The sequence below is a fragment of the Callionymus lyra genome, chromosome 14 (assembly GCF_982586985.1).
Source record: "Callionymus lyra chromosome 14, fCalLyr1.hap1.1, whole genome shotgun sequence".
Lineage (NCBI taxonomy): Eukaryota > Metazoa > Chordata > Actinopteri > Syngnathiformes > Callionymidae > Callionymus > Callionymus lyra.
The window spans coordinates 5,079,022-5,092,249 of record NC_141831.1 but is presented as its reverse complement, the minus strand read 5'-3'; positions in this window follow the sequence as shown (position 1 = coordinate 5,092,249).

Genomic DNA, 13,228 nt, shown 5'->3' with positions numbered 1-13,228 from the left:
TGAAGAGTCAAACAGACGGAGATGAAGAGTCAAACAGACGGAGATTAAGAGTCAAACAGACGGAGATGAAGAGAGTCAAACAGACGGAAATGAAGAGTCAAACAGACGGAGATGAAGAGAGTCAAACAGACAGAAATGAAGAGTCAAACAGACGGAGATGAAGAGTCAAACAGACGGAGATGAAGAGTCAAACAGATGGAGATGAAGAGTCAAACAGACGGAGATGAAGAGTCAAACAGACGGAGATGAAGAGAGTCAAACAGACGGAAATGAAGAGTCAAACAGACGGAGATGAAGAGAGTCAAACAGACGGAAATAAAGAGTCAAACAGACGAGATGAAGAGTCAAACAGACGGAGATGAAGAGAGTCAAACAGACGGAAATGAAGAGTCAAACAGACGGAGATGAAGAGTCAAACAGACGGAGATGAAGAGAGTCAAACAGACGGAAATGAAGAGTCAAACAGACGGAGATGAAGAGTCAAACAGACGGAGATGAAGAGAGTCAAACAGACGGAAATGAAGAGTCAAACAGACGGAGATGTAGAGTCAAACAGACGGAGATGAAGAGAGTCAAACAGACGGATATGAAGAGTCAAACAGACGGAGATGAAGAGTCAAACAGACGGAGATGAAGAGTCAAACAGACGGAGATGAAGAGAGTCAAACAGACGGAGATGAAGAGAGTCAAACAGACGGAGATGAAGAGTCAAACAGACGGAGATGAAGAGAGTCAAACAGACGGAGATGAAGAGAGTCAAACAGACGGAGATGACGAGTCAAACAGACGGAGATGACGAGTAAAACAGACGGAGATGAAGAGTCAAACAGACGGAGATGAAGAGTCAAACAGACGAGATGAAGAGTCAAACAGACGGAGATGAAGAGTCAAACAGACGGAGATGAAGAGAGTCAAACAGACGGAGATGAAGAGTCAAACAGACGGAGATGAAGAGTCAAACAGACGGAGATGAAGAGTCAAACAGACGGAGATGAAGAGAGTCAAACAGACGGAAATGAAGAGTCAAACAGATGGAGATGAAGAGAGTCAAACAGACAGAAATGAAGAGTCAAACAGACGGAGATGAAGAGTCAAACAGACGGAGATGAAGAGTCAAACAGATGGAGATGAAGAGTCAAACAGACGGAGATGAAGAGTCAAACAGACGGAGATGAAGAGAGTCAAACAGACGGAAATGAAGAGTCAAACAGACGGAGATGAAGAGAGTCAAACAGACGGAAATAAAGAGTCAAACAGACGAGATGAAGAGTCAAACAGACGGAGATGAAGAGAGTCAAACAGACGGAAATGAAGAGTCAAACAGACGGAGATGAAGAGTCAAACAGACGGAGATGAAGAGAGTCAAACAGACGGAAATGAAGAGTCAAACAGACGGAGATGAAGAGAGTCAAACAGACGGAAATGAAGAGTCAAACAGACGGAAATGAAGAGTCAAACAGACGGAGATGTAGAGTCAAACAGACGGAGATGAAGAGAGTCAAACAGACGGATATGAAGAGTCAAACAGACGGAGATGAAGAGTCAAACAGACGGAAATGAAGAGTCAAACAGACGGAGATGAAGAGAGTCAAACAGACGGAGATGAAGAGTCAAACAGACGGAGATGAAGAGTCAAACAGACGGAGATGAAGAGAGTCAAACAGACGGAGATGAAGAGAGTCAAACAGATGGAGATGACGAGTCAAACAGACGGAGATGAAGAGAATCAAACAGACGGAGATGAAGAGAGTCAAACAGACGGAGATGAAGAGTCAAACAGACGGAGATGAAGAGTCAAACAGACGAGATGAAGAGTCAAACAGACGGAGATGAAGAGTCAAACAGACGGAGATGAAGAGAGTCAAACAGACGGAAATGAAGAGTCAAACAGACGGAGATGAAGAGAGTCAAACAGACGGAGATGAAGAGTCAAACAGACGGAGATGAAGAGTCAAACAGACGGAGATGAAGAGAGTCAAACAGACGGAAATGAAGAGTCAAACAGACGGAGATGAAGAGAGTCAAACAGACGGAAATGAAGAGTCAAACAGACGGAGATGAAGAGTCAAACAGACGGAGATGAAGAGAGTCAAACAGACGGAGATGAAGAGAGTCAAACAGACGGAAATGAAGAGTCAAACAGACGGAGATGAAGAGAGTCAAACAGACGGAAATGAAGAGTCAAACAGACGGAGATGAAGAGTCAAACAGACGGAGATGAAGAGAGTCAAACAGACGGAAATGAAGAGTCAAATAGACGGAGATGAAGAGTCAAACAGATGGAGATGAAGAGAGTCAAACAGACGGAAATGAAGAGTCAAACAAACGGAGATGAAGAGTCAAAGAGACGGAGATGATTAAACTCCAGACGGATTCTCTGGAACATCTTTGTCTCTCACTTCATGTTACCAAGAGTTTCTGCTCATAAATGTAAACTTTTCTGCCTTTTGACACTCGCGCGGAAAGCAACGAGATCAACTTCCGGTTAAAGGTTTTCAAAATAATAGAACACGTAACAAAATAAAAGCATTCAAAATCCTTGTATTTACAAGTGTGGAAATGTCAGAAAGATGAGAGACATTTAGAAACACTGTGTTCTCGTGTCAAATACATCATTATTGAAGCAGTCGGTGATGTGATCAGGAAGGAGATTAAAAAAGAGATTATTGACCTTGTTTTCTGGAGAAAATATTTGAAAAGAGAAGAGACATCAGTGAGAAACAGAACCAGACTGAGGAGCAGAAAGAAGGAAAACAGGAAGAAAGAAGTCAGAATAACCTGGTCTAGAAAGGCGCTATATAAATAGAGATTATTATAATTATTATTATTATTATTATAATATGTGACATAAACTCATCGACTTCATCTCTACACAAAGAAAACTGGAGTCTTTTATTGGAGGTCAATGGTTGAACTTTATTGACACTGAAGAGGAAACAAGAGTCACAATGATTACAAACAAACAGTCAAAGAAAGATTCATCCAAACACTCGTGGATCATGTTGACGCCTCAGAGAGTCTCTGGCTGAACATCTGCTGACGCTGGAGACACTTCCAACATCTCCACTTCCTCCACAGGTGCTGGGAGCTGCTCTCTACTCCTGCTCCTCTGGACCACAACAACAACAACAACAACAACAACAACAACAACAACAACAACACACATCATGAAGATCACGACACTGAGCAGCACAGACCGCACTAGATGGTGATCAACCTCTGGCTCTCCGAACGTTACAAGGGTCTTAGATGTGAAAACACAACGTCCGTCTTTCATAATCACACACCAGAACTCTCCGCTGTGTTCCAGAGAGATGTTAGTGATCACCAGGCTCGTGTCGGAGAGAAAGATTCTGTCTTCTTGTCCTTCAAATACACGTGATGTTCTTCCTTCAGTTCTGTTTGTCTTCATGAACCACTGGATCTTATCAGGCTGTTTCCAGTCACATCCTAGAGTCACGTTCTCTCCTCCAGTGAAGAACACATCAGCAGGCGGGTCAGACTCAGGACACACATACAGGTAGTAAGTATCAGACTGACCACTGCGATCACAGGTGTATTCACCTGTGTGGTTCAAGGTCAGTGATGGAAACATCAGAGTGTAGTTGTCAATCACGTCATATTTCATCACTGAAATAATGATCCACTCGTGTGGTTTGTTTCCACTGAAGTCAGAGCAGTTCAGCTCCAGACTCTCTCCCACCCACCTGTGAATGTTATTATATTGTATAACAACATTCAACTCTTCCAGTAGTTCACAGCTCTGATGGTTCTTCTGCAGACAGTAATAACGGACCAAACCAGAACTTCTGTCAAACGTTACCAGAAGAGATGGTTTGTTCTTCACTTGCTGTAGTTTGTACATTGAAGTTGTTTCATCATCGATTAAAGCTAATTCATCATTTCTTGTTCTGCGGTTATATTGACGTAAAGCCCACTGGACACTCTGGTTTGGTCCCACACCGTCACAGTTCAGCTCCAGTGTCTGTCCAACATAAGGTTTCAAGTCCTGCGATCTCATCTTTCTTCTGCCACAAACCAGGAGAGTGAAGTTCTTCTCGTGCGTCACGTTGTTCTGGGTCCAGCACTGTTCTTGGTACTGACCCGAGTCTGAAACCTTCAGAGAGTCGGTTTTATAAGAAGGTCTTCTCTGAAGACTGGAGTCATGATGCTGTGAAGAGTTCCACAGAAGTTCCTTCTCCTCACCGATCCATCTTGAGATCAAGCAGACGTCATCAGCTGTTTTGTTCAGGAAGAAGGGATGAGACTTTCCTTCCATCTTGAGGATCTCAGCGAGGATGTTGTTGGAGAAGAACGCCACCAGCAGCAGGATCAGTGCAGCCATGTCTTCGTCTGTGAGTGAGAGTCGACTCTGCTGCGACTTCATGATGTCAATCTCTTCACCATCAGCAGCTTCTCGTCTACGATTCCTGGAACTAGACGATAACATCACGAGGATGTTCTGCGTCAACTTCCTGTTCGCTTTATCAGGTGTGAAGCTTCAACGGAAATTGTTGTGAAATCACATGATTGACACTATTTTAATGCAATAAAAACATAATTACTGCTTCATTCCATTTACTTTTTCAATTTTATCAGTTAATTTTCTCAAAACTTGACACTTTTAAAAACATTAACATCACATTGTCATAGTTTAAAGTCATAAAATAGCATATAAAAGTTTTACTTTTCAAAATGACAAGTCGTCTCCGAAACAAACCAAAGTGAATCAAGACGAGTGAGAGAAAACACAAAAACAAATGTCAATTTGACAAAAGTGACTCACTATGAGCTGGTGTTTAGCTTAGCAATCTATTCGATACCAGCTAAAGTGAAGTCCAGTGGAAACTACATGGACGGTCAAACAGACAGAGATGAAGAGTCAAACAGATGGAGATGAAGAGTCAAACAGACGGAGATGAAGAGTCAAACAGATGGAGATGAAGAGAGTCAAACAGACGGAGATGAAGAGTCAAACAGACGGAGATGAAGAGTCAAACAGATGGAGATGAAGAGTCAAACAGACGTAAATGAAGAGTCAAACAGATGGAGATGAAGGGAGTCAAACAGACGGAGATGAAGAGAGTCAAACAGACGGAGATGAAGAGTCAAAGAGACGGAGATGAAGAGTCAAACAGACGGAGATGAAGAGTCAAAGAGACGGAGATGAAGAGAGTCAAACAGACGGAGATGAAGAGTCAAACAGATGGAGATGAAGAGTCAAACAGACGGAGATGAAGAGTCAAAGAGACGGAGATGAAGAGTCAAACAGACGGAGATGAAGAGTCAAACAGATGGAGATGAAGAGTCAAACAGACGGAGATGAAGAGTCAAAGAGACGGAGATGAAGAGTCGAACAGACGGAGATGAAGAGAGTCAAACAGACGGAGATGAAGAGTCAAACAGACGGAGATGAAGAGTCAAACAGACGGAGATGAAGAGTCAAACAGACGGAGATGAAGAGTCAAACAGACGGAGATGAAGAGTCAAACAGACGGAAATGAAGAGTCAAACAGACGAAGATGAAGAGTCAAACAGACGGAGATGAAGAGTCAAACAGACGGAGATGAAGAGAGTCAAACAGACGGAGATGAAGAGTCAAACAGACGGAGATGAAGAGTCAAAGAGACGGAAATGAAGAGTCAAACAGACGGAGATGAAGAGTCAAACAGATGGAAATGAAGAGTCAAACAGACGGAAATGAAGAGTCAAACAGACGAAGATGAAGAGTCAAACAGACGGAGATGAAGAGTCAAACAGACGGAGATGAAGAGAGTCAAACAGACGGAGATGAAGAGTCAAACAGATGGAGATGAAGAGTCAAACAGACGGAGATGAAGAGTCAAACAGACGGAGATGAAGAGTCAAAGAGACGGAGATGAAGAGTCAAACAGACGGAGATGAAGAGTCAAACAGACGGAGATGAAGAGTCAAACAGACGGAGATGAAGAGAGTCAAACAGACGGAGATGAAGAGAGTCAAACAGACGGAGATGAAGAGTCAAACAGATGGAGATGAAGAGTCAAACAGACGGAGATGAAGAGTCAAAGAGACGGAGATGAAGAGTCAAACAGACGGAGATGAAGAGTCAAACAGACGGAGATGAAGAGTCAAACAGACGGAGATGAAGAGTCAAACAGACGGAAATGAAGAGTCAAAGAGACGGAGATGAAGAGTCAAACAGACGGAGATGAAGAGTCAAACAGATGGAAATGAAGAGTCAAACAGACGGAAATGAAGAGTCAAACAGACGGAGATGAAGAGTCAAACAGACGGAGATGAAGAGAGTCAAACAGAAGGAGATGAAGAGTCAAACAGACGGAGATGAAGAGTCAAACAGAGGGAGATGAAGAGTCAAACAGACGGAGATGAAGAGTCAAACAGACGGAGATGAAGAGTCAAACAGACGGAGATGAAGAGTCAAACAGACGGAGATGAAGAGTCAAACAGATGGAGATGAAGAGTCAAACAGACAGAGATGAAGAGTCAAACAGACGGAGATGAAGAGTCAAACAGACGAGATGAAGAGTCAAACAGATGGAGATGAAGAGTCAAACAGACGGAGATTAAGAGTCAAACAGAGGGAGATGAAGAGTCAAACAGACGGAGATTAAGAGTCAAACAGAGGGAGATGAAGAGTCAAACAGACGGAGATGAAGAGTCAAACAGAGGGAGATGAAGAGTCAAACAGACGGAGATGAAGAGTCAAACAGAGGGAGATGAAGAGTCAAACAGAGGGAGATGAAGAGTCAAACAGAGGGAGATGAAGAGTCAAACAGACGGAAATGAAGAGTCAAACAGATGGAGATGAAGAGTCAAACAGATGGAGATGAAGAGTCAAACAGATGGAGATGAAGAGTCAAACAGACAGAGATGAAGAGTCAAATAGACAGAGATGAAGAGTCAAACAGATGGAGATGAAGAGTCAAACACACAGAGATGAAGAGTCAAACAGACGGAGATGAAGAGTCAAACAGACGGAGATGAAGGGTCAAACAGATGGAGATGAAGAGTCAAACAGACGGAGATGAAGAGTCAAACAGACAGAGATGAAGAGTCAAACAGACGGAGATGAAGAGTCAAACAGACGGAGATGAAGAGTCAAACAGACAGAGATGAAGAGTCAAACAGACGGAGATGAAGAGTCAAACAGAGGGAGATGAAGAGTCAAACAGACGGAGATGAAGAGTCAAACAGACGGAGATGAAGAGTCAAACAGATGGAGATGAAGAGTCAAACAGATGGAGATGAAGAGTCAAACAGACAGAGATGAAGAGTCAAACAGACGGAGATGAAGAGTCAAACAGACGGAGATGAAGAGTCAAACAGACGGAGATGAAGAGTCAAACAGATGGAGATGAAGAGTCAAACAGACGGAGATGAAGAGTCAAACAGACAGAGATGAAGAGTCAAACAGACGGAGATGAAGATTCAAACAGATGGAGATAAAGAGTCAAACAGACGGAGATGAAGAGTCAAACAGACGGAGATGAAGAGTCAAACAGACAGAGATGAAGAGTCAAACAGACAGAGATGAAGAGAGTCAAACAGATGGAGATGAAGAGTCAAACAGACGGAGATGAAGAGTCAAACAGACGGAGATGAAGAGTCAAACAGATGGAGATGAAGAGTCAAACAGATGGAGATGAAGAGTCAAACAGATGGAGATGAAGAGTCAAACAGATGGAGATGAAGAGTCAAACAGACGGAGATGAAGAGTCAAACAGACGGAGATGAAGAGTCAAACAGATGGAAATGAAGAGTCAAACAGACGGAGATGAAGAGTCAAACAGACGGAGATGAAGAGAGTCAAACATACGGAGATGAAGAGTCAAACAGACGGAGATGAAGAGAGTCAAACAGACGGAGATGAAGAGTCAAACAGACGGAGATGAAGAGAGTCAAACAGACGGAGATGAAGAGTCAAACAGACGGAGATGAAGAGTCAAACAGACGGAGATGAAGAGTCAAACAGATGGAGATGAAGAGTCAAACAGATGGAGATGAAGAGTCAAACAGACGGAGATGAAGAGTCAAACAGACGGAGATGAAGAGTCAAACAGATGGAAATGAAGAGTCAAACAGACGGAGATGAAGAGTCAAACAGACGGAGATGAAGAGAGTCAAACAGACGGAGATGAAGAGTCAAACAGACGGAGATGAAGAGAGTCAAACAGACGGAGATGAAGAGTCAAACAGACGGAGATGAAGAGAGTCAAACAGACGGAGATGAAGAGTCAAACAGACGGAGATGAAGAGTCAAACAGACGGAGATGAAGAGAGTCAAACAGACGGAGATGAAGAGAGTCAAACAGACGGAGATGAAGAGTCAAACAGACAGAGATGAAGAGTCAAACAGACGGAGATGAAGAGTCAAACAGACGGAGATGAAGAGAGTCAAACAGACGGAGATGAAGAGAGTCAAACAGACGGAGATGAAGAGTCAAACAGACGGAGATGAAGAGTCAAACAGACGGAGATGAAGAGAGTCAAACAGACGGAGATGAAGAGTCAAACAGATGGAGATGAAGAGTCAAACAGACGGAGATGAAGAGTCAAACAGATGGAGATGAAGAGTCAAATATTAAAGATAAAATACTTTATTAAAACATTAAAGTTTTATTAGTGGAGAATTTTCAAATGTAACTGTATTATTCTGTTGCCTTTTTGTGGCTTTTTTTTTTCATTTTTGTTGATTTTGTGTAAATCCTTGCTTAAGCGTATTTAAAAAACGACATTTCCTTTTGTTCCACTCGTAACACTCTCTCTCGAGGATGAACAAGCTTGTGACGCTGCACTTCAATACACAAGGATCAATAATCTTATCCTCCATCAGCAACATCTGTTCAGACCAGATTCACTCGTCCGGCCGAGTCACGGCTGACCTGAGAGCAGCAGGAGCCGCGAGGATCGTTTCTACATTCCATGAAACACTTTAGAGGCGATCGACGTTCCGGGCGCAGCTGGGCGGCTTTTTAGATCCTGAATCTTTCATGTGTTCCATCAGCTGACCATCGAGCACCGAGACAAGAACTTCCTTCTTTTAGGACTTTTTTTTATAACATTTGATCTCATCCTGGTTCCTTCGGTCGAACACATAAAAAGCTACCATGATATAAGTATACCATATATAGTCATATATAGTGATAGTGTAGTAGCAAGTATATATGTGTAGTATTGTCCAGTACTTGACTCTGGTGTTGTGATAGTGTAGTAACAAGTATATATGTGTAGTATTGTCCAGTACTTGACTCTGGTGTTGTGATAGTGTAGTAACAATCATATATGTGTAGTATTGTCCAGTACTTGACTCTGGTGTTGTGATACTGTAGTAACAAGTATATATGTGTAGTATTGTCCAGTACTTGACTCTGGTGTTGTGATAGTGTAGTAACAAGTATATATGTGTAGTATTGTCCAGTACTTGACTCTGGTGTTGTGATAGTGTAGTAACAAGTATATATGTGTAGTATTGTCAAGTACTTGACTCTGGTGTTGTGATAGTGTAGTAACAAGAATATATGTGTAGTATTGTCGAGTACTTGACTCTGGTGTTGTGATAGTGTAGTCCCAAGGATATATCTGTAGTATTGTCGAGTACGTGACTCTGGTGTTGTGATAGTGTAGTAACTAGTATATATTTGTAGTATTGTGGAGTACTTGACTCTTGTGTTGTGATAGTGTAGTAACAAGGATATATGTGTAGTATTGTCCAGTATTTGACTCTGCTGTTGTGATAGTGTAGTAACAAGTATATATGTGTAGTATTGTCGAGTACTTGACTCTGGTGTTGTGATAGTGTAGTAACAAGAATATATGTGTAGTATTGTCGAGTACTTGACTCTGGTGTTGTGATAGTGTAGTCCCAAGGATATATCTGTAGTATTGTCGAGTACTTGACTCTGGTGTTGTGATAGTGTCGTAACTAGTATATATTTGTAGTATTGTGGAGTACTTGACTCTTGTGTTGTGATAGTGTAGTAACAAGGATATATGTGTAGTATTGTGGAGTACTTGACTCTCGTGTTGTGATATGTAGTAACAAGGATATATGTGTAGTATTGTCCAGTACTTGACTCAGGTGTTGTGATAGTGTAGTAACAAGGATATATGTGTAGTATTGTCCAGTACTTGACTCAGGTGTTGTGATAGTGTAGTAACAAGGATATATGTGTAGTATTGTCCAGTACTTGACTCTGGTGTTGTGATAGTGAAGTAAAAAGTATATATGAGTAGTATTGTCCAGTACTTGACTCTGCTGTTGTGATAGTGTAGTAACAAGTATATATGTGTAGTATTGTCGAGTACTTGACTCTGGTGTTGTGATAGTGTAGTCCCAAGGATATATCTGTAGTATTGTCGAGTACTTGACTCTGGTGTTGTGATAGTGAAGTAACAAGTATATATGTGTAGTATTGTCCAGTACTTGACTCTGGTGTTGTGATAGTGAAGTAACAAGTATATATGTGTAGTATTGTCCAGTACTTGACTCTGGTGTTGTAGTATTTACAGACCACATGACTCTTGATGAAGTCGTAACTGCTTTCATTTGTTTTCAAACCAAAATATGTCCAAATATCAGCTTTAAAAGCTGGTTGAGTCACTGTATCCTCTCGTCCTCAGTCTGTGCCAGGATCTCAATGGCTTGAATTGCTTTGTCGGCTGTGGAGGACGGAATGACTGCTGCCATCTAGTGACCGGAAGTTTATTTGCAACAGAAAAATGAAAAAAAACAAACAAAACTAATAGTTTTATTTTACACACATTTAATTGAAATATAAAACATAAAATAACTATGATAAAAAATGTTTTATTTGTTGTCAGGTTAGAAATCTAACTAAGCACTTAAAACAAAGAACACAAATCAGATCTGGTTTAAAGTCACATGTTTTACTTGTATGGAAGTGAGAAAGAACAACACAGAGTTTACATGTCGGTCTGAATCCTTCCTGAAGCACAGAGCTGTTAGTTCGCCGCTATATCTTCATCCAAAGGATTCTCAGTCATCGCCGGGAAGATTTGATTCTTCCTTCAACTTCTTCTCAGACTGCTGCCATCTAGCGGTCGGAGGTTTAATTGCAACACAATTTTTGTGCCTGTTAATTGTAATTTTTAAATATAATAATTTGATTCAAACACACATTATTGAAACATAAACCATAGATATGATCTAAATAAAATGCTATTTTAAAGCCTAGATTTGAGATGAACACGGTATCTAGTGTTTTCTATTTGACCGACAGTAGAACCCGGACCTCGCTCTACGTTCAGGGCTCACTTGACAAACGTCCTCCTGCTGATCCACTTCCTCCTGATGTCCAGATCCAGACCATAAAAGCTCATTAACCCGCCTCTCATTAATCCATGATTCCATTACGACGGCGTCCATTAATCACCTGGCAGAGGAAAACACTCTCGCGCCTCCATTAGCACGAGCGACACCTTGAGATCGCGGCGTCTTAAAGGTTAATAAAGACAGATTCACGTGCGAGGGATGATATTATAATACATTTGTTGGTCAGAACGTTCAAAAACTTTAGTTTTGTTCGTGCCTGGAGACTAAACCTGCTGTTATTTGACCATAGATTGTGTTTTTTTATTTTATATTTCTCATTTTTATGGGATTTCTCTATCAACGCATCGATTTGTATGGAATCCCATGAGGGCCAAGAAAAGAAAGGAAAAGGCAATAAATATGCTACTGTGAAGCTATATAAAGGATATAAAGACGTTTGTTCCTGCTTAAGTTTAATTATCTTCATAACAAAATACTTTTAATGTTTATTTACGCCTCCTTTTAACTTCATTTCAATTATTAGTATTTGATAAAAACTTATATTACGGGTGTGAGACGTAAATGTTTATTTTGATTTTGTTTTCACGTTACTGTATCTATATTTAAAAGCACTTTGTTTTTTATTTAAAATAAAACATATATATTATTAGTAGTAGTAGTATTTGTTAGGTGGGAGTAGGGGGCTTTTAAATCCTTTTTTTTTATCATTCCGACCACTAGATGGCAGCACTCATTACGTCCTCCGCAGCTAAATGTAATCCTGCGAGGTCCCGGCGATGACTGAGGACGAGAGGATACAGTCGACTCCAACAGCTTTATAATCGGATGTTTGGAAATATCTTCACTTTCCGTTCTATTATTTAAAACAAATGTTAAAAATAATATCACTAAAATACAGTGGCCCCTGAAATCGATCCGAAAACTTTTGCAAATGTATCGAAAATTTCTTATCGTAAGGTGAAAATATCGAATCCGCCGTGAGCGGAATATATTGTATTAGTTTTGTGCATTGATTTGAACAAGTCAGGAATCATCTACACACACCCAGGTCTCCCAACTTCCCTCTAGAGGGCGCTAAAGAGCACTGAGGCTCAAAACTACCAAATGATTCTGATGTTGTCTTAATAATATACTAATATATATAAACTGCCATTTAAATCATTCTTTCGTAAATAATTCAATGGCTACAAAAATCCTCAAAAAATATATGAATATATTTGAAAATATAATAAAAAATAAATGAATATAAAAAGGCAACAAAACTTGAACAGTTGTAGAACATTACACAACTATATAGAAGTAGTTTTAATGAACAATTGATTACTGGGGAAAAAAATGTTAAAGAAAAAGAAGATAAACATGAAACTTGTATATAAAAATGTTTGGAAAAGGATAAAGCTAAGAGAGAAAGATGGTATTTTATATTTAAATATAATCAATATACAGTACATTTAGACCACTACACGTATTAAGAAGAAAAAAAGGCCCTTTATTTTCAATTAAGTACAAGATAAATTGTGTATTCTTGAAAAATACTGCTTCAATATTTATGTTTCTGGTACGTCAGACTCAAAATTCAACTTTAAATCCAAACTGATATGAAGAATATTTTAATTGATCAGTTAAGAATAATTCAAACACATCTTTACTCACAACAATACTCAAAATACTCAAAGTTTATAAACATATACGGGGTCTCAATGAAAGCGTCAAAGTGTTTCCTTCCTTAATAAGAAATTTACTTTACATTAATATAAATAAACATGTGACGTCATGTCTCGTATAGACAGTGAAGTATCCCAAATAAATTGCGGTATTAAAAGTGTATATTAAATACATTTTTATCGTAGTTTTTCAGATTCATAATTAAAAGTTAAGACATATTTAAGAGGAAAATTATCGGAGAAACCTGTTGGAGATTCAACAAGAGAA